The 21,735-nt window shown below is 39.2% G+C and overlaps 1 protein-coding gene across 1 annotated transcript in view; it reads right to left on the bottom strand.

Annotated features, from left to right (window-relative positions):
* The window catches only part of ADIPOR2 (adiponectin receptor 2), a 94,247-nt gene extending 91,546 nt beyond the window's left edge, over positions 1 to 2,701 (bottom strand). Inside the window, exon 1 of the mRNA XM_024565709.3 lies at positions 2,544 to 2,701. The gene's annotated coding sequence lies outside the window, so the exon portion shown is untranslated. The remainder of the gene's footprint in view (positions 1 to 2,543) is intronic.
* Between the last annotated feature and the right edge of the window lie 19,034 nt (positions 2,702 to 21,735).

Genomic DNA, 21,735 nt, shown 5'->3' with positions numbered 1-21,735 from the left:
ACATAAGGAAACTTTACATAATATACCTCTAGATTGTCTAAACTTTCTACAGTGCACAGCACTCTCAAGAGCAGCTCTGTAGCATATTGAGAGTCTCCGTGCTGAAATCATACTACATGGTTTCAAATCCCAGCTCCACTATTAACTAGCTGACAAATTTGGACACTGAATTTCTCTGTGCCTTAGTTTCCTTATCTGTAAATAGGGATACTAGCATGTGTACCCACAGAACTACTACGGGTACTATATGACTTACTATATGTAAAGTGTTGGAAAACTAATACATAGTAAGTGCTCAATAAATGATGTCCACCACCACCACCAAGTATGTATCATTATCAAGTATCTATTATTCCTAATTTTTTTTAACCTCGGACTAGTAAGACAAATCAGGAAAATTTGGTTCATCAAGTGTAGGATCTTTGATGCAGAAAATACATATGTATTCAATTACCAAGTAATAATAGGTTAAGATTTTTTAAAAACAAATTACAAATCAACAATTTGAGCCAATTTATATAAAAATAATCACAGACATTCTGTAAGGATAATCACAAAAACAAACCCCTCTGAGTGGTGTGACTCTGGTTAATTTTTACTTTCTCCTTTATACTTTTCTGACTCATTTTAATTTTCTACATAGAATGTGCATCATTTTTAATAAAATAAAATAGGACTCAGGTAACTTTTTCTGTCAAGGGCCAGGTAATAAATATTTTAAGCTCTGCAGGCCATATGGGTCTATGTTGCAATTACTCAACTCTACCGTTGCACCACAAAGTAACCACAGACTATATCTAAATATGTACGTATATTTACATGTATGCACATGTTTGCATATGACTGTGTCCCAATAAAAAATTTACAAGGCAGCTGGCAGGACTTGGCCCACAAGCTGTTAGGGTTGCTGACCCCTAAAATGAAGAATAAAACAAAATCATTATCATTTTGGAAAACAAACTGTGATTTATACCAAAGAAAGTGCATCAGCTATACTGATACTATGGATGAAAAAAACCAATCACTTATTAACTCATACAAGTCTAGGGATAGAAAAACGTTCTGGAAATCCTCCTGTCATCCCTACTACCCCAGTAATAAGAGAAAATTTGCCTGAAGTCTAAATAGAAGCATGCACTGGTGGGTGGGCAGTTAAAACAGAAGCTAAAAGAAATATACCCTGCATATTTAAATTAATTTGAAATTTTTCAAAGTTCCACATGTGTGGAAGTCCTGAGCACTCATGAAATTACTTTAGTTACAGATCATCATAATCACCACTCTTGACAAATTTCTGAGAAAGAATGAAAATGCCTATGAACTAACAGCATCAGAAATGAAATTAGAAACTAGAGTAAAACGAAAAATTAGAAAAGAAAAACCTATGAAATGCTAACAGAGTTAAGTGTCAGAGTCTGGTGAGTGGAGAGACATAAAGGCAGCCCTGGCCCTCGGTATGAGGGCGCTTCAAACTACAGAAGTGACAAAAGTGTGTGGTCTGCCCCCCCAAGCAAAACAAAGTTTTGGCCTTAAGGAAATTATTAACATTTCTTTGGGGAGAGTTTTGTGATCAAATTATTTTAAATGTTGTAATATATTTCTTGGAGTTTTAAATGCTGTCAGAGGGTAGGGGGGCTGTTTTTGGAAGAGAGACAAAGGGAATAACGCTAACGCCTGAGAAATCCACCGTCTAAAAATAAAAACATTAAAAACCATTCTACTTTTTAAAAGAATGCCAACAGCCTGCAATGAAGTTAAATCAACCAGTGGCCTTCCCAGGTGGAAAAATCCCAGGTGGACATTTGAGTGTTTCTACCAAAATTCACTGTTGGGACATCACGTTAAGTTGTTAAAATTCCAGAAGCAAACGTTTAAATAAGGTCAAAAGCCAGGGGGAGGGAAAAAGTACCTATTATTTTTCAACCCAAACTCTCTCACAGACCCCCTAACACTGATTTAAACCCTGTTTTCGGCAGTTTTAAAAGCAGCACACTGAGAGACAAAAAGCCCGATGGGGCTTGGGAAAACGGTGCCCAAGTTACTCTGCCAACAAAGCTGCCCGAAACGCCACCTGAGAGGAAGATCTTCCCACTCCATATACTGTCAAAGTAGTGAGTACTAAGCAGAACCCATTCGAAGCCTGCACCAAAAAAATTCCTAGAAGTGACAGAAGAGACGGAAATGAAGAATCGGAGGGCAGATCCCCTCCGTGGGCAGCAAAGACTACAACTGCACGCCAAGAAAGGAGAGCTAAGAGTTTCTGGACCCTCTGCTAAGAGAGGCGGGCGGTGGGTGCCAGGCTCAGGAGACAGCGGTTGAAAGGAGGGCGGACCCAGGCCCCTCACGGTCCGTAGCGCCGCCCACCGCACTGCACACTGTCCCGGGCGGCGGGTCCGGTTGGAAGGCCGAGTTCAGGACTGGGGCGAGTGCGCGCTTCTCGGCCCACGCCCGGACACTCGCCCCCTCAGCCGTCACCTCCTCCCCGACCCGGGGTCTCTACCTCTTCGCCCGAGAAACGGCACTCATACTCCACAGACACTCACCTAGAGCTTGTTGCCGCCTCGCCGCGAGTCTCGAACTCCTCCGGAACCACAGCTGAGGGGAGGGGGAGGAGGGGGGGGCCGAGGAGGGAAGGGGCCCAACCCGGTGGAGCCTTGCCGCTGCCGCCGCCGCGATACCGAGTGTGAGATCGTGCGCGCGCCGCCGTGACCGCCACCGCCCCGTCTGCCCGCCCCTACGACCGCACGTCGCCGTGACGTAAATCGCACGAGGCGGTAAGATCCAATAAAACCACACCTCGAGCGCAGCCGCGCTGGCCCAAACCAGAAGCGGCCTCTCTGACAACCTAGAACGTGGGTGCATGTTGGGAATTGTGGTTCGGCCAGGGTCTGAATAAGTGCAGTGCTGAGCGTTAAGGAGCCGAAAGAAAGCGCTCCAGGGACGTTCATATAAATTCCCTTTGTTTTTCCCGTCCCACCGAAAAGGGAAGGTGTTTAGATTAGAAGAAGGGGTGGCTGCCCTAGCTCGTAGACGCTTTTCCCAATTTCTATGGATCGGGTTACTCACCTTGGACGGAAGCCAAAAGTTAGGGATTTAGGCTAGATCGTGTGTTTCTGCCAACGGCCAGTTCACAGTTAGGTGTAACCTGTGAAAGCTTCGGAAATAAAACCGAAAGCATTAGACAAATCTTACCGAAAACCAAAGCGTTTGCCTTTTAGGTATTAAGGTATTATGACTTATTCCCTATTCTCAAAAACAAACGTGCGCCATTCACTCTTAAAATACAATTCAGAACGACTTCTAAAATGTTTTTCATGTAATAGATCAGAAATTATTTCAACTTTAAATACTGTGTCCATTTACCCTAAATGAGTAATTTTCCTACAAGCTTTCAATTGAGTTCTAAATTGGAAAACAAGAACAAGTCTGGTTACATAGTTATTCTATAAGAAAAGGAAGTACAGTATAGGAGCTGGCATAGAAAAATGCTTTCTTCACATTCAGCTTTAAGAGGAATTCATCATATTCTGAAGAGGTAATTGCCTTAACTGTCAAAACTCTTGTTACTGACTAAACAAATAGCTTTAAAGAACACCTATGTCCACGGCTTGATGTCCTTCCATTGGACCACAGCAAGAGAAAACAAAGGAGGATAAACAAAAAAAGCTTCACAGAAAAAGCTTCATAACAGTAGAAGACCTGAAGTCTAATATACGAGGAAAAAATAAAAGTAGAGAACTTTTTAATCTAGAAATGTAATACTAAGAAGTGACTAAAGTTCCTAAAAGTCATGAATAATACAATCTTAATACTGGTATTTTAGAGCTAAGGCCATCCAGTTAAGCTTGAAAGAAATAAAATTAGTATAAATAAAATTATGGAACTAAATTTAAAGGAACTGATTCCCTTCAAGTAGTAGTTTACAATGAAAATATTGATTATATTTTTAAGTTTATGTATTTGTAAAAGACATAATAATGACATCTATTTTTCCAGATAAAAATAAGGCTTTGAGATTGAAATCAAGGAAGATAGTCAATTTGACCCAGCACACCAACTCACACAGGGCAAAGTTGAAAACAAGAATCTCAGGCTTAATAAGAGGTCTACTAAAGGTGACAAAGCTATATTAAAAAGATAATTAAAAAATAAATTGTTTAAGGACTTCAAATCTTTCCTACATCCTTCTCTTGATTTTGCCTTGACAAAACAAAGCACTTTACTAAAGAAGCTTTCTCTGGAACACTCCATTGTGTGCTGAAATGTGAGGAAAGCCTTAATATTTTCCCACCATGATTTCACCTATCATTCTCTGTCACCTTGACCCCATTCCCAGATCGTTAGTCCCAATTCCTAATGCTCACAGTGGTAAAACAAACCACATCACTTCCTCAAAATGTTGACACCTTTTTAGTTAGTGAGGATGTTGCCACCATCCCTGACCTGAGGGACAATCCTGAGTTCTATGTCCATAACTGCCTTCGACCATATCCCTTACCTAAATGTCACTATTTAATGTTCCAAAGCAGATTTTTCAGGGTTCTTTCAGCTATTAATCTTTATGTGTTGTGTTCTGACTAGCTGTCTAAAAACCAAGGGAAATCCAGTAAAACCTTATATTCTCCAATGTCATCTGAGGATCTTTAGAATCAGTTCTGTCCATTCTTACAGTTTCCACGGGAGGGTAAAGTCCATCATCTTCTGCAGCACCAAGAAAAGAGTCTCTTTCACCCATACTCCCCATACTAGCCACCAGTGACCCAACAGTGCTCTGTGGCACAGCTAGTCTGATGTAATCATCTCTGCAATTATCAGATGTTGTTGACAAGATGAACACATCATTGGGTGAGTAATATTCATAATCCAGTTGCGGCCATCCCATAATGAGGCATCAGCAACACTACACTATGTTGCTGAAATGATTATATTGGACCTGCTTTAGAGACAGATTTATACTCTATTGTGATATGTAAGCCAAAAGTCAATGAGAATTAGAGATGTACCTAAAGCAGTGATTTAAAACATGCAATACCTGATCATTTAATCAGGGGCACTGGCCTCTTTTTCCTTAAATTGTCAATTAAAAAAATGACAACAACCAACACAACAATAGTTGTCTGGTGTGAATGCCCTGTCTTGAACCATAAATATATAGACCACACAACAGCATTGCATCTTATTGGTCACATTGCATAATAAGTTTGCCTCTGATTGGTTAATTTGTGGTATCAGAAATCCTTATATACAAGTATAGGCACCTGATTTTTTAAAAAGTCACTTCGAAGCAAAAAGGGTAGGTAATTACTATTATTCTTTTCTGTAAATCAATCAAAATTATACCTATATTCTAACCAGACTGGCAAAAAATATAATAAATATTTTGTTGTGGCACAGAATTTTAGTAATCAGTTTATGTGTGCCATGGTATGAAAAAGGTTGAAAATCACTGATCTAAAGCAACAAGCAGATGAAAGTGAAACTTTTAAATTCTAAAAGGTAATAAAAAATTTTTCTAGACTCTATTGTAAATTTAAATGAGATTGTAATTACTTTTTTGCTTGTCCATTAAAGGAAAAAAAAGCAATTTCATTTATTATTTTTCTAATCAAAACAATTACTGTTTTAAGAAGAAAAAAAGACAAATTATTCTGCTAGTGAAAACCAAAATTAATAGTTATCTTTGAGAGAACTGTGTCTGCCACTTTTCAAAAAAAAATATTACAAAGGAAAATTAACAGTTTCATTACTACAAAATTCTTAAAACTAGTCTAAAGGACAATATGGAAGATGGGCCATCAAAAAGATAACTACCCCCTCAAAAAAAAAAAAAACAGACTGTCAAATCAGTCCCTGTGGTTGTCTTACATATATGTTGTAGAAGAGGAAAAACTCCCTGCTACCCTCTTAGGTTCTATGGCTAGCCTAAGAATTAAACTGACAGAAGACAGATTAGGGGGTCGGGGGGAGGTGGAGGAGGGTATGGGGGGATACATGAGATGGACAAAGACTTGACTTGAGGTGGTGAACACACAGTACAGTACACAGATGATGTGATGTGGAATTGTGCACCTGAAACCTGTATTATTTTGTTATCCAATCAGCCCAATAAATTCAATAAATGGGGAGAAATTTTTAATGTAAAAGATTAACAGAAAAGCTTAGTTTAGTTAATTTTTTAAAGATTTTATTTATTTACTTTTAGAGAGAGGGAGAGAAACATCAATGTGTGAGAGAGACATTGCCTCTCTCAGGCCACCTATTGGGGACCTGGCCCGCAACCCAGGCTTGTGCCCTGACTGGAAATTGAACCAGCGACCTTTCAGTTCCCGGGCCAGCACTCAATCCACTGAGCCACACCAGACAGGGCTAGTTAATATTTTTACCTACACATGGAAGTCTTCAGAAGGAAAATGAAGACCTGAAGAAGCAGTTAGATTCAAAAGCTTTATATAACTTTTTACACAAAGAATGAAAAATTGGGAGATGTGACGAGACTTTGAGGAAATACACCAGGACCACTCTGAGGACTCAGAACTGGTGGTAGATACAAGCAAGGGCCCATTTAGCACCACTGGCTCCCCTCTTTACATCAGGTGAACTTGAATTTTTCCTCGGAATCCCAGACCCCCTTGCTTTAAGTAGCGGGTCCTAACTTTATATGAGCTGTTCTTACAAAATCATCAAGATGGATAAGGGTTGAGATAATCCAGGGAAAGGAGAGGAAAAAAATGGATGGTTGCTTTTAATTTCATCTTTTCAGTGGATTGCTTACTGAGAGTCTGAACAAAATCTTTGCTGGTTAAATGAAAGACCCAACTTTCTTTAGCTCCAAAACTGAAATGACACTTGCTTTCCCAACCCCAATAGCCAATGGGGTGACAGTAGCTGTTGCAAATACCCAAATCTGAGCAGTGAGATGGGCTCTTCCAGGCATCCAGTATGGTAACACAACTGAAACTGGAAAAGCTGCTAAAGTGAGACTTCGTGAAGGGCAAAATGCCCTGGAATGGAAAGGCCTGACGGAAAGGCCTGTGCCTAGGAAAGCATGATGGTCCTGGTGGCCCCCAGTAAGCTCTCCCTGGCCCTTGCTCAGCGATTCTTAAGTGACTAAGAATCTTCATGGGGTTGTGTTCACCAGGAAAATTTTCCCCTAGGGCAGCGGTCCCCAACTTTTTTGGCACCAGGGAGAGTTTCATGAAAGATAATTTTTCTACAGGAGGAGGAGCTCAGGTGGTAATTCCAGGGAAACTTCACTCCCGCACCCACTGCTCACCTCCTGCTGTATGACCCTTTTCCTAACAGGCCGTGGACATGTACTGGTCTGCAGCCCAGGAGTTGGGGACCCCTACTCTAGGGTATGAAGCAGTCCTAGAGGGTGTAGAGGGGAAAAGGTTTCTACAGAAAGTAACCTCACAGGGCGACCTGTTGAAACATCCCTAACTGGGTGGGACAGGGTGGGAGTCACGGCCCAGATCTATAACTTCTTTAGTAAAGGATTATCTTTGCCTTAAGCAGGCCCTGTCCTTTGTTTCTGTGCAGGTAGGTTAACATACCTTTGGAATGCCTATTGCAGACCTCTCCTTCCAAAGCCTGCCCACATCAAGAGAACATATAATCTTCTTAACTATCGTATAATCGGATCCTTGCCTGGTTTTGTCTCTCCATGTAATCTTCCTTAATTTTAAATGCATAGAAAAGCTACAAACTTATTTCTTAGAAGCATTTTTCTCAGTATGTAGAGATTTTGTTTCCAGGCATACCTTCTATTTGACTCAAATAAGTTATTTAAAATTTCTCTACAAGTTTGGATGTTCTTAGGTTCGACAAGGGATATTCACCGCATGTGGATTGTCTAGAGATGTGCACATAAAGGCTGATTTTTCCTAGAACTTTGTTGAGACCCCACAGATCTCAAAGGAAGACTTTAAATTAACACAGGAAATCATGCCTTTGAGACCAGCAAGCCCCAGGACAGTCAGTCTCCTATTAATACTAACACGGTCAAGATAAGGACCCTTTAATACTTCTAAATTTATCTTTTGTGTGCACAATTACAACCTATGATGTCAACCCAAATCTTCTGAGTTTCTAACAACTGTTCTTATTTTAAATGGGGGGAGGTCATTTGAAACTGGACTTGCATAAATGCCTCCAAACAAAATTTAGATCTGTTAAGGTAAGAAACATTTAAACCTGTAGACAATTTTTGGTGAGTTTGTTTGAGCCAAACTGACGACAATTGCCAGGAAGTAGCACCTTATGTTATACATTACAGTCAAAGGAGGAGACATAAGAGGGTTACATGAAATCCATTGGTAATAGATTAGGGAGGCAGGAGAAAGCAAAGTGGGGAAACCTCTGGGATTGGATAAAAGGTAAAATGATAGACACATACTTCTTTTACACAGGTGGGTAAAGGATGGGCAACAGTCAACAATTAACATGATTACAATAACAATGAGGGGATCTGTGGTCTCAGCTTGTGCCCAAAGGGTTTGGGAAAAAAGGGAAGTTACCTTGCTATTCCAAAAGTATGTTGTAGTAGATGCAAAAAGACAATAGACAGGCTCAGTTAAGGTAAAAATTGACTTTTGTTAGGGAAAAATACTGGCCAAGGCATGACTACCCACCATGAACTGCTTTTAGTTAATAAGTCTTCATTTTAGACCATTCTTTGTGGTTACTTTAGGTCTCTGAGTTTGTAAGGCTGTCTTGCAAGTATCCTCTTGTTACAGAACCCCACCATTGCTGTTCTGGAACAGCTGTGGGGATCGATTGCCTGCCACCAAGAGGCATGACTCCCACAAGAAAGGTTTGGTGAAAAAGGAAAGGGTTGTTTATTTAAAGATTATACAAATTTAGAATAATGGATTTCTGCCATTAAGTCCCCCTCCCTTTAAAAACACCCCAAAACACCTAGTCCTCCCTCCCACAGCCAAACCAGGCTGATTTTGGGATAGGCCAAAGGTACCACCAGAGGTACCATCTTTCAGAAAAGCAGAAGTCTGCAGCTCAGCTTTCCCTGTCACAGTTCAGTTCAGCTCCAGGCATCTCCCGCTAATCTGTGCTTTGTTAGGCAGGTCCCCACACAACTCCATAAGCTCTGCTGCTGTCTTCACCAGGCAGGTTTCCCAGCAGGTGTCCTCTTTCTTACTCCAGCTCTCTCCAAACCACATGCCATTTCCCACTCCAGCCCCCATGGCATCCCCTTACATACCAGGCCTCAGGTCAGACCAGGGCCCCTTCTCTATATCCTTTCAAACCACATAACTACTTCCTCCTCTTTCATCCCACCCTTGTTTTAAATGCTTGGCCTGGAACTTCCTATGTGATTTCATATCCAGCCCCTCCAATGATATGCTACTTTGGCCAGTCCCCCCATACTTTTACCTTCTTTTGGCTGCCATCTTTAGTCAGGGCAAGAATTCTGTGATGCAGGGGCTACTGGCTCCGTCACTGCTGTATAAGTAAACTTCGGCCTCCTTGCTATGTCACAAATTCCTGAATGCTCCCAAAGTCACACATACTTTTGCCCGGGGTGGCAGCACAGCTTTTAACCTGCCATGGTTATGCAAAGTATCTTAAAAGCCATATTGTCCACTTCCCTTTTCCCCCAATTGAGGTTTCCTTCCTATTTTGGGGGACGCCTGCTCTGCACCCAGTTATACCCTGAGCTTATCAGGTTAATATGTGGTCCCTTTTCTTCCATAGCTTGTGTACCCATTTACCCATTGATAGATGTTTGATTAGTTTCCGGGTCTTGACTTTTATGAATTAAGCTGCTATAACATTTGTGTACAAGCCTTTGAGAGGCCATATGTCTTCATTTCTTTAGGGTAAATACCTAGGAGTGAAATAGCTAAAAGTGGGTGAAAAAGGGGCCACATACTAAACCCGATAAGCTCAGAGGAGACCTGCATGGTGGCCTTACAAGCTCAGAGTCTGAAAGTAACTACATAGGATGGTCTGAAACTAAAATTTAACTAAAAGAGAGTCATAGTGGGTAGTCATGTCCTAGGCTAGTAGCTTCCTTGGCAAAGGTCAATCATTACCTTAACTGAGCCTGTCTATTGTCCTTTTGCATCTAAGATAACATACCTTTGGAATGTCTCAGTTGTCCCTTTTTTCAGACCCCTCAGAGCATAATCCCCCACCAGAGAGCAAGACCACTGAACCCTTCATTGTTATCTTGTTCCCCCTGCATATCACTTGTATGTGCTATAAATGTTCATTGTTAACTATACTATAACTATCAAGGTAAAAGAAGTATTTGACTCTTAATTTTACTCTTTATCCTCCTTTAACTGTAATGTATAAAATAAGGTGCAAAACTGCCATCCTCTGGAGCATTTTCTCAATCTATTGAGATTTTGCTTCTGGCAATTACAGTCACTTTGGCTCAAATAAACTCATAAAAATTCTTACAGATTTGGATGTTCCTTGCATTGACATGAGTCATATGATAAGCTTTTATGTTTAACTTTTTAAGGAACTGACAAATTGCTTCCCGATATGACTGAATCATTTTACACTCTCACCAGCAATATTTGATATTTCCAATTGTTCCACATCCTCACCAACACTTGGTTTGGTCAGATTTTTTATTATAGCTGCTCTACTGTGTATGTTAGTATCATCTCACTATAGTTTAATTCGCCTATCCCTGATGACAAATGATGTTGAAACTTTTCATGTGCTTGTTGGCCATTCTTTTTTTTTTTCCTTTTTCTTTTATTGATTCTCAAGAGAGGGGAAGGAAGGGAGAAAGAGAAAGAGAAAAACATCGATTGTTTGCCGCTTGCACACACCCCATCTGGGGACCCAACCCCAAACCCAGCCATATGCCCTGACCAGGAATCAAACTGCCACCCTTTTGCTTTGTTTGATGACACCCAACCAACTGAGCCACACAGGTCAGGACCCAAACACTCTTAAAAGACAGACTTTCTTTTTCTTCTTCCCAAGCAAATGAAGAAAATAGGTTTTCAAGCTTTTGTGTACAAAATTAACCTCTGGAAATCTCATTAAGAATGTTGATTCCTGCCATGGCTGGTGTAGCTCAGTGGATTGAGTGCCAGCCTGCCCACTGGTCGAGTCCCAGTCAGGGCACATGCCTGGGTTGGGGGCCAGGTCCCCAGTTGGGGCATGCTAGAGGCAACCTATCCATGTGTCTCTCGCATATTGATGTTTCTCTCCCTCCCTTCCACTCTCTCTAAAGGTAAATAAGTAAAATCTTTTTTTAAAAAAGAAGAACATCAATTCCCAAACATTATCTCCAGAGATTCCAATTCATTAATTTTCTGGTAGGACCCAGAAATCAGACTTTTACTAGTGGGGTTTCAGAAATTCTGATGCCATTGGCTCCACACGGGCTCGGCTTCATGGACATACAGCCTGTGCAGCTGCACAAGGCTCTGTACTCAAAAGGACCTACACTAGGTTTAATGCTCTCTTGTTTCTATCTTGAAATTTTGTTTTCCAAATTATAAGAGGAAGTTTTATTTAGAAAGTTACAGAGGTAGTAGAAGTGAGCCAGCTGGGCTGTGTAGACTCAGGAAACAAGTTACAGAAGCAAAAGAAGGGCCCTTGGAGCTTAGGAGAGGGAAAGGCAAAGGTAACACCCCTGGAGGGATGAAGAGAAGGAAAGGAAAAGCATAGGCATGCTCTCAAGAGAGACAGCGTGCCTTGAAATTGTTAATAACTTTGAACAAGAAGCCCCCACCCCCACCCCCATTTTCATTTTACGCTGGATCTTGCAAGCTATGTAGCTGGTCCTATTCCCATAGACCACATTTTAAAAAACACTGTAATAGGAGTTAGGCCTTAGATTTCAATCTTCCAGTCCTGGAAAGATTCAAGCAATTATCTATAGATCTATCGGATTTTAAGTCTGCAAGGCAGCCAGCATCTGAATAAAATTACTTTACACCATTTCTACTTGGCACTTGGGTTAGGCATTCCCTGAGTGGATCTGTTCCCAGAGGCAGAGCCCAGGGAAAGAAGTAGCCATTATTGTAGAAAGCAGATACCTGGGGATTGTTGTTGTGGGAATTGGCAATTTTTGTGCAAGGAAGAAATAAAGAAAAATAGTGGGAAAAAAAGTAGAGGCCTCAGAAATAATACATGGAAAAAAGAAATCACACTTAGGCATTTGAAAAGCCAAAATTGACCCAATAAAGGTAAACAGATAACCCTGAAATTCAATTATCTAAGAAAACTTCAAAGCTAGAAAAAGTTAAAGACCTTTGGAACAAATTCTAATCTAATCTAATTTGACTAATCCTTTTAGCAGTAGAGGTCAGTGGGTGGAGAGGAGGATTTAAAGAAAATGTTTCTCAGCTTGTCACAGTATCTTGCATGAGAACTGGAAGAGAGAAGCTTTAAGACAGCTAATCAAAAGTTTACATTTCCTGCCCTGGCCAGGCGGCCCAGTTGGTTGGAGCATTGTCCCCTGCACCAAAATGTTATGGGTTCAATCCCCAGTCAGGACACAACCTAGGTTGTGGATTTGAACCCTGGTCAGGGTCCGTATTGGAGGTAACCAATAGGGGAGGCAACCGATTAATGTTTCTCTCTCTCTCCCTCCCCCCTCTCTCTCCCCCTCCACCCTCTCTCTTTCCCTCCCCCTCTCTCTCTCAAATCAATACACATATCCTCAGATGAGGATTAAGAAAAAAGTTCACATTTTCCCATTCATTGTTTATCACTGGCAGAGCATCATCAAAACACATTTTATGGGATGAAAAACGGAACCATGGCAATGAGTCAGTTCCATCCAGGCTAAAAAATAGAATCAGTATACATTTTAGTGAAATCTAAAAAGCAAATTGTTTTTGCCACTATAATTCAACCGGATTACACTCATCTCAGCAGTCAAGTCAGATACTCCAGGCTTTAGAGTCTGGCAGGCCTTAAATAGAATGAGAAGCGAAAGTCTGTATTAGCTATACCTGGAATGGTCATCTGGTTATTCAACATTTCTTCTGGCTGTTCATTTTCATTCACTCTTTAGTGTTTAGTGGCTTTAGAACGGGTTAAGTCATCATGATTTTCATCATCATATTTACCTCATGAAGGCCTTTTTAAATTTATATGTATTGATTTTAGAGAGAGAAGGGGAGAAAGAGAGAGAGAGAGATTGATTTATTGTTCCACTTATTTATACAGTCACTGGTTGCCTCTTATATGTGCCCTGACCAGAGATCGAACCTGCAACCTTGGCGTACCAGGACAATGCTCTATCTAACCAACTGACTACCCAGCCAGGGCAGTTTCCACCATCACTATCATCAATGCCACATCTATGTAGTAAGTATAACAACAATAGCTAATAAAGAGAGAATACTATGTGCTGAGCATTTTCTGATACATATATGTGTGTATATATATATTTATATACACACACACACAAACAATAGTACTATGTCATGGGGTTGTGGTGAGGGTTACATACATATATATGACATAGTACTACTGTTATCTCCATTTTACAGATGAGGAAACTGAGGCACAGAGAGGTTAAGTGACTTGTCTAAGGTCACACAGCTATTAAATAGCAGAGCCAGGACTCAGAGAGACTATAACTACCACCTAAGCACTTAACCATTAGACTATGTAGCAAAGCAAACAGAGTTGCTATTAACATTTGGGGGGTTATAGAAAAATGTATGTATATACCACATATTTACAAGTTGCCAGAAGACTGTCCCTGCTCATCTAGGACCATACATTTACCTTTATGACTCAATCTCAGGTATAGGATGCCTATTCCAGGCACTAGTTATTAAAATTGTAAAATAGCTATCACTATTAAAGACAAAGATTTTTTTGAAATCTAATGGCTCTATGAAGTATAGACCCCAGGGCAATAATAAGACTGCAAGCCTTACACTTGCATCATGTCATCAAATACAAGAACTGGCTACCTTTTTAAAATATATATTTTATTTATTTTTAGAGAGAGGGGAAGGGAGGGGGAAAGAGAGGGAGAGAAACATCAATGGCAAGAGATTGGTTGCCTCCGTTGCCTCTTGCATTCCCCCAAACCTGGCCCACAACCCAGACATGTGCCCTGGCTAGGAATCAAACCAACAACCTTTCTGTTCATAGACCACCACTCAATCCACTGAGCCACACGTGCAGCCAGGGCAGGGGGCGGCTACTTCTAAGTAACAAACATTACAGCTTTTCATCAACTGCCAAATTATTTCAAGGTGGAAGAGTAAATCACAGTAGCTTCCAGCACATAACACCGTGCTTGGCTTGTACTGAGTGCTGGATAAATGTTGACAGAGAGAAGGAGAGGGAGAAAAGGAAGGCGACAATATCTAAAGGTGATTTCAAATATTATTCAACTTCTTTTTATCAGCATTTACTCATTCATTCATTCAACAAGATTTATTGAATATTTACTGGACAGCAAGGGCATGGATTTAAAAGTTACTATGCAACAAGCACACCAAAAAAAAGTAAAATATGTGAAAAGCCAGTTTCACATAATAAGCAAAACTAGCAATTACAGAAGCACATAAAGGAATATACAAAGTTTGAAAGCAAAATTTGCACAGATGTTGTAAATTTGGAGAGGGAACTGCATATTTGCCTTTACTTTCCAGGTTCTTTCTTTCGTAATAACACTCTCCCCACACCCACATCTGAATTACCATTCTCAGAATCAAAGTATTCAAATTCTTCGATGATAAACTTAGCTTCACAGACTTACTGCTTTTCTTCAGTTCACTCATTAGTTAAACACTAAATGTGGCATCTCTAAATAGCTGGTGTTTCTTTAAATTTAGCCAGTTAAGAAACAAATTACAACACAATCCACAACAATTTGGGAATCATGAAAATAACCTCAGAACACACCAGAGCAATGTAAATACAAGAGCAAACCAAGACAATTTATATCACCAACATGTCAATTGGATATCTGGCGCATTAGAACGGGTGACTGAATTGGCCTGCTAGGAAATTTGGAAATGGCAAGTCCGGAGGAATGGTTATAGGAGATCCTGTTAGCAATAGAAGCATATAGTAGACTACTTAAAACTCTGCTGATGCTAAACATTTATTTATATTCTGTGGATTTCTCTGTTTTACTATTTTACTCTACCTTCCCTGCTTTAAAACCATTTTTCAAACCACACTGATGCATGCTCGTCAAGCCTGGGTTCAGTCACAGGAGAGCTCCAGCTGGTTCAACAGGCTAATTAGCAGACATCTTATAAATAGCGTGTCTAAGAGTCTACAATGCTACTCCCCTGGGAAGCCACTTAGCTCTAGAGAATTCGGTCACATGTTTATACTGGCATCTTCTCTTGGCCTCAATTTGGTTAATAACTACAATTATGCTTTTGTCACTTCAACAGCTCTGAGCCTTTGTCAGATGTCACCCCTATTATGTGCCTTTGAAGCTTCTTTTGGAGCTACTGCAATAAATTCCTGGTGGGTCTCCCTGCCATCAATCTCACTACCCCCCAAACTACTCTACATACTGCAGCCATCCTACTCTTCAAAATGAATCAAGTTTGAAAACTTTCAAAGGTCCAAATTCCATTAAGCTGAAAGCCAAGACCCTCCACTGTCTGTCCCTAATTTACTATTTCAGAAATTTGCTCACATTACTCCATGTACCATATATTGTGATCAAGCCAAAGCAACTATTTACCATCCCCAGAATATGTCCTTCACTCTCTGCCTCTCCGTCTCTCATTCCCTTGGAAAATCCTTGCTTCCTACAAGCCTATTAAGAAGTCCTTACTAATACTGCATACTCAGTTATATTTGGTAATCCAAACTGTTCTCCAAAGTGGTTATACAAATTTGTAGTCCCATCTGGAGTAGGTGAGAATTCTTACTATTGTATTTTGCATTTTATGCTTATTGTATTTTATTTCTTTATTGTAGTTTTACCCATTCTACTAGAAGTTAATAAATTTTATGGTATGTGTATTTTACCTTAATTAATTTTTTAAAATTAAAACACACCCACTCACACAGAGTTAATTTATAGACTTCAAGTTTGGCGAGACGAGATGACCTGAAAATTCTCCTGTGACAAACACTTAGAACTGCTGAATCAATTCAACACGTTTCTTTTAAATGCAAAGCTGAATAATCAAGAAAGAAAGTTAAATTTCCAGGTGCCAGAAACACAAAAGGAATGAAAATCACTGCAGTAAATGTGAGTTAAAACTTCATTTGCTTTGGCGATTGAGGCTATAAAATAAGCATTTTAAAATTATAAAATACCTCAAAGAATAACTATAAAAAAGAACAATAATGAAACAAGAACAAGTAGAAATGCAAAATAATCAAACTTTTAAAAATTATAAATGAAACTTAATAAGTTGAACAGAAGATTAGATATAGTTGAAAAACAATCCAACAGACTAGATGGATTTACACAGAAGGCAGCACAAAATGAGAGTGAAAAATAGATTTAGAGACAAAGAGGATAATATGTTTACTATAGCAGGAGAAAAGGGAGAGGATGGAGGACTGTCAATACTCAAAGAGATAATCACTGACAATTTCTCAGAATTGATGAACAATATAAATCCTCAGATTCAGGAATCTCAATGAGTGCCAAGTATGATAAATACAAAGAAACTCACTCCTAGACACATCACTGTGACATTGCAGACAACACAAAGATCTTAAAATCTACCAGAGACAAAAGACAAAGGAATTACAATCAGATGAAATGATAAAGGCCCAAAGATAATGTAATAATATTTTCAAAATGATGAGAGAAAAACAAAAAACATTTTCAGTCCAGAATTCTATGTTTAGATAAATTCTCATTCAAGAGTGCAGACAAAATTAAAGCATTTATTTTATTTTATTTTTTATGATTTTGTTTATTTATTTGTAGAGAGAGGGGGAGGCAGAGAGAATGAGAGGGAATGAAACATCAATGTGAGAGAGAAACATCAACTGGCTGCTTCTTGCATGTCCCCAACTGGGGACCTGGCCCTCAACCCAGGCATGTGCCCCGACCTGCCCTGACCAGGAATCCATCCAGCGACCTTCCAATTCATAGGCTGATGCTCAGTCCACTGACCCACACCAGCCAGGACATAAAGACATCTTTAAAAAGACAAAGGTGGCGATGGAAGGAGACTTGATTTGGAGTGGTGAATACACAATACAATATACGGATGATGTATTGTAGAATTGTATACCCGAAACCTATATAATTTTATTAATCAATGTCACCCTAATAAATTCAATAAAAAAGGAAAATAAAATTAAAATAGACAAAGGATAGCTTAACATTGACATATTTTCTCTGGAAAAAAAAACAACTAAAGTGTATAATTCCAGAAAATGGAAACTGAACCCGAAAGGAAGGAATAAAATTCAAAAGACAATAGTAAGAATTCTCACCTTCTTCAGATAGGTGTGAAAATTTTGTTAATTTTTCTTTAGAGAACAGTTTGGATTACCAAATACAGTTGAGCATGCAAATATCCTATGACATAGAAATTTTCTCTGCTTAATATATAAACTACTGCATATGTGTACTGGGAGATGTACAGGAACATCTAAAGCATCACAATTCATTATAGAACCATGATTCATTATGGAACTATCCAAATAGATAAATAAGGTGCTATATATTTACATAACAGAATAAGCAGTGAAAATTAATGAATAAACAATAGCTACATGTTTGGTTAGCATGATGAAGCTCAAAACATAATGTGTTCTGAAATAACTCATGGAAGAATACATACAATTTGATTTCACTTATACAGAAGTTAAGAAATAGCCCTACTGGCTTGGCTCAGTTGGTTGAGTGTTGTCCCACAAACCAAAAGTTCACTGGTTCAATTCCAGGTCAGGGCACATGCCTGGCTTACAGGCCAGGTCCCATGTTGGGGGTATGCAAGAGGCAACTGATTGATGTTTCTCTCAGACATCAATGTTTCTCTTGCTCTCTTTCTCCTTTCCTTCTCCTCTCTCTAAAAATAAATAAATAAAATCTTTTTTAGAAAAGTTAAAAAATAAGCAAAACTAACCAATGTACTATTTAGGGATAGATACACAATTGTTTTTTGTTTTTTTTTTTTTAAAGCAAAGAAATGATGAGGAAGTTTGAGCAGGGAATGACACATAGGTGAGTTTGGAGGCATTCTAATGTTCCATTAAAAGTTTTTGGCTTGGGCACACATTACTATTTTTTAAACTGCACCTTTTTATTCATTTATTCACTAGGTATTGAAGGCCCACTCTGGGTCAGGCCTTGTGCTGGTGTTGGAGATACAATACTGAGCAAGTTAGACAGTTTGCCCGTCCCCATGGAGAAGTTTAGTATGAATTATATTTATGAATTCCAATGACCTTGTATTGCAGAAATAGAAAACTGATCCTAAAACTTACATGAAAAAGCAAGGGGCATATAATAGGCAAGACAATTCTGAAAAAGAACAAGGAGGATTCACAATTCTCAATTTCAAAACTTACTTCAAAGCGTCTGTAATTGAGGAGGCTCTCTCTGGAGTATGCCCATGACTTTCTTCCCTCTGAGGCATGCATCTTTACTCTTCTCTCTTAAACTTCAAGGGTTCCCACGAGACTTGCAACCAGGGAAGCAATAGGCAGTGGCATCTTCTCCCAGCTAACTGCCTGAACTTGTCTCCAATGCCTGCTTTTCTTTGACTTTTCAGGAACCTAACAGCAGCCCTGCTGTGGCTCACTCCTTTCCTGTAAAACTTCTAGGGAGCCAAAGCAGAGCATTGCGTAGGCTCTCTTCTGTTGCTTCTTCTACTCTAAGCCCTTTCTTTGTTTCATTGTACCCAGCTTTAATAAACATACCCTCAAAAAAAACAGCTACAGTAATTAACACTCTGTGATATTGGCAGAAGAATGTCAACATAAGAAACATTCAAACTTGTAGAGAATTTTTGTTGAGTTTGTTTGAGCCAAACTGACAATTGCCAGGAAGCAATATCTCAAAGGATTGAGAAATGCTCTGGAGAATGGCAGTTTAGCACCTTATTTTATACATTACAGTCAGAGGGCGAGACATAAGAGGGTTACCTGAAACCCACTGGTGATAGATTAGGGAGGCAGGAGAAAGCAAAGGGGGAAACCTCTGGGATTGGATAAAAGGTAAAATGATAGACACATACTTCTTTTACACAGGTGGGTAAAGGATGGGCAACAGTCAACAATTAACATGATTACAATAACAATGAGGGGGTCTGTGGTCTCAGCTCTGGTGCAGTGTTGTGCCCAAGCGGTTCAGGGTTGGTGGTGGGTGCGACAGGAAGTTACCTTGACATTCCAATGTTATGTTATTACGTTATTATAGATGCAAGAAGACAATAGGCAAGCTCAATTAAAGTAAAGATTGACCTTTGTTAGGTAAAAATACCAGCCTAGGACAAGACTACCCACCATGAACTGCTTTTAGTTAATAAGTTTTAATTTTAGACCATCCTTTGTGATGATTTTAGGTCTCTGACTTCGTAAGGCTACCTCGCAGGTCTCCCCTAAGCTTGTCAGTTTAATATGTGGCCCCCTTTTTTTCCACAAGAATAGACATATATATCAATGGAATAGAATGGAAAGTCCAGAAATCAGCCCATACATCTACTGTCAATTGATTCCTGAGAAGGATGCCAAGATCAGTCAATAGAGAAAGGATGATCTTTTCAGTAAGTGACAGTGGGACAACAGATATCTATATGCAAAATAAATTGAGACTCCTACCTCACATGATATATAAAAATGAACTCAAAATACAATAAAGGCCTAAATGTAAGTACTAAAACTATAAAATTCTTAGAAAAAAACATAGGTATAAATCTTTCTGCTTTCAGAGTAGGCAATACTTTCTAAAATATGATACCTAAAACACAAAGAACCAAAGAAAAATACATAAATTGGACCTGATCAAAATTAAAGACTCTTGTGTTATAAAAATAGTTAAAAGGCCAAAGGAAAAAATTCAAAAGACAATGTAACAAAATGGAAGGAGATATTTGAAATCACATATTTGATAAAGATCTAGCATCCAGACTCTATAAAGAACTCTTAGAAATATAATTAATAAAAAGACAAATAGCTCAATTTAAAAATGGGCAAAGGATTTAAATAGCCATTTCTTCAAAGATATACAAATGGCCAATAAGGACATAAAAAGATGCTCAATATAATTAGTCATTAGTCCAAGTCAAAACAACAATGAGATACCACTTTACACCCACTAGAATGAGTATAATTAAAAAATGAAAACAAAAACAAACAAAAAACAGAAAATAAAAAGTGTTGGTTAGGATGTGGAAAAACTGGAATTCTCATGCATTGCTGGTGGCAATGTAAAATTATGCAGCCACCGTGGAAAACAGTCTGGTGGTTTCTCAAAAGATTAATAAGATGTTGCCATACGACCCACCAATATCTCTAGGTTCAAAGCAAAGAAAATTGATAAGATATGTTCACGCATAAACATATATATGAATGTTCATTGCAGTATTTGAAAGAGCCAAAAAGTATAAACAACACAAATATTTATCACCTGATCAGTAGGTAAACAAAATGGGGTATTATCCATATTTTGGAATATTATATGGCCATAAAAAGGAATGAAGTACTGATAAATGAGTGAACCTTGAAAACATTTTGCTAAGCGAAAGAAGCCAGACATAAAATGTCGCATATGGTATGATTCTATTTTTATGAAATGTCCAGAACAAGTAAATCCATAGAGACAGACAATAGATTACTGGTTAGCAGAGACTGAAGTAAGAAAAGAATGGAGAATGACTGCTAACAGGTATGGGATTCCTTTTGGGGGTAATAAACTTGTTCTAGAATTAGATGGTGATGATGGTTATACAACCTTGTGAATATACTAAGAACCACTGAATTGGACACTTTTAAAATGGTGAATTATATGTCAAAAAAATCAATAAAATACAATAACAAAATTTTAAAGGTAAATAAAAACAAACATCAAAAAAGATTTATGATATCTCTTACCATGTCAAAGCAGGAAGGGATCTTAAATATCTTTTGGTCTTCTGGTCCACCTCAATCACTAATTTTTTTTTTCTTTTATTGATTTAAAAGAGAGGGGAAGAAGGGAGAAAGAGAGGGAGAGAAACATTGATGTGAGAGAGAAACATCTATTGGTTGCCTCCTGCATACACCCTGACCAGGGAGTCAACTTGCAACCAAACCCATGACCCAGGCATGTGTCCTGACTGGCAATTGAACCCACAATCTTTTGGTCTGCAGGATGATATCCAACCAACTGAGCCACACCAGCCAGGGCCACCTCAATCATTTTAGAGAGAAGGAAATTGAGGGCCAAAGGAGGGAAGTGACTTTTAAAAAGCAACACAGCTAGTCAGCTGCCAGGTGAGTATGGGGGTCCAGGGCCTCTGCTACCAGTACAGTGCTTTTCCTTTTTTTTCTAAATTCTTTAAAGTGTATGAAAATTTTCAATTGTATATAAAATAGAGCAAGTAGCATAAGCTCCCTATATCTCTAACCCGGCTTTAATAATTCTCAGTACAGCCCTGGCTGGTGTGGCTCAGTGGATTCAGCGCTGGCCTGTGAACGGAAGGGTCACTGGTTCGATTCCCTTTTAGGGCACATGTCTGGGTTCGGGCCAGGTCTCCAGTTGGGGGCGTGTAAGAGGCAACCAATTGATGTACCTCTCATACAGCAATGTTTCTCTCCTCTTTCTCCCTCCCTTCCCCCTCTCTAAAAATA

This window comes from Desmodus rotundus, chromosome 3, assembly GCF_022682495.2.
Source record: "Desmodus rotundus isolate HL8 chromosome 3, HLdesRot8A.1, whole genome shotgun sequence".
NCBI lineage: Eukaryota > Metazoa > Chordata > Mammalia > Chiroptera > Phyllostomidae > Desmodus > Desmodus rotundus.
Note: the sequence above shows the minus strand (reverse complement) of the source record. Positions and strands in the feature narration are given on the sequence as shown.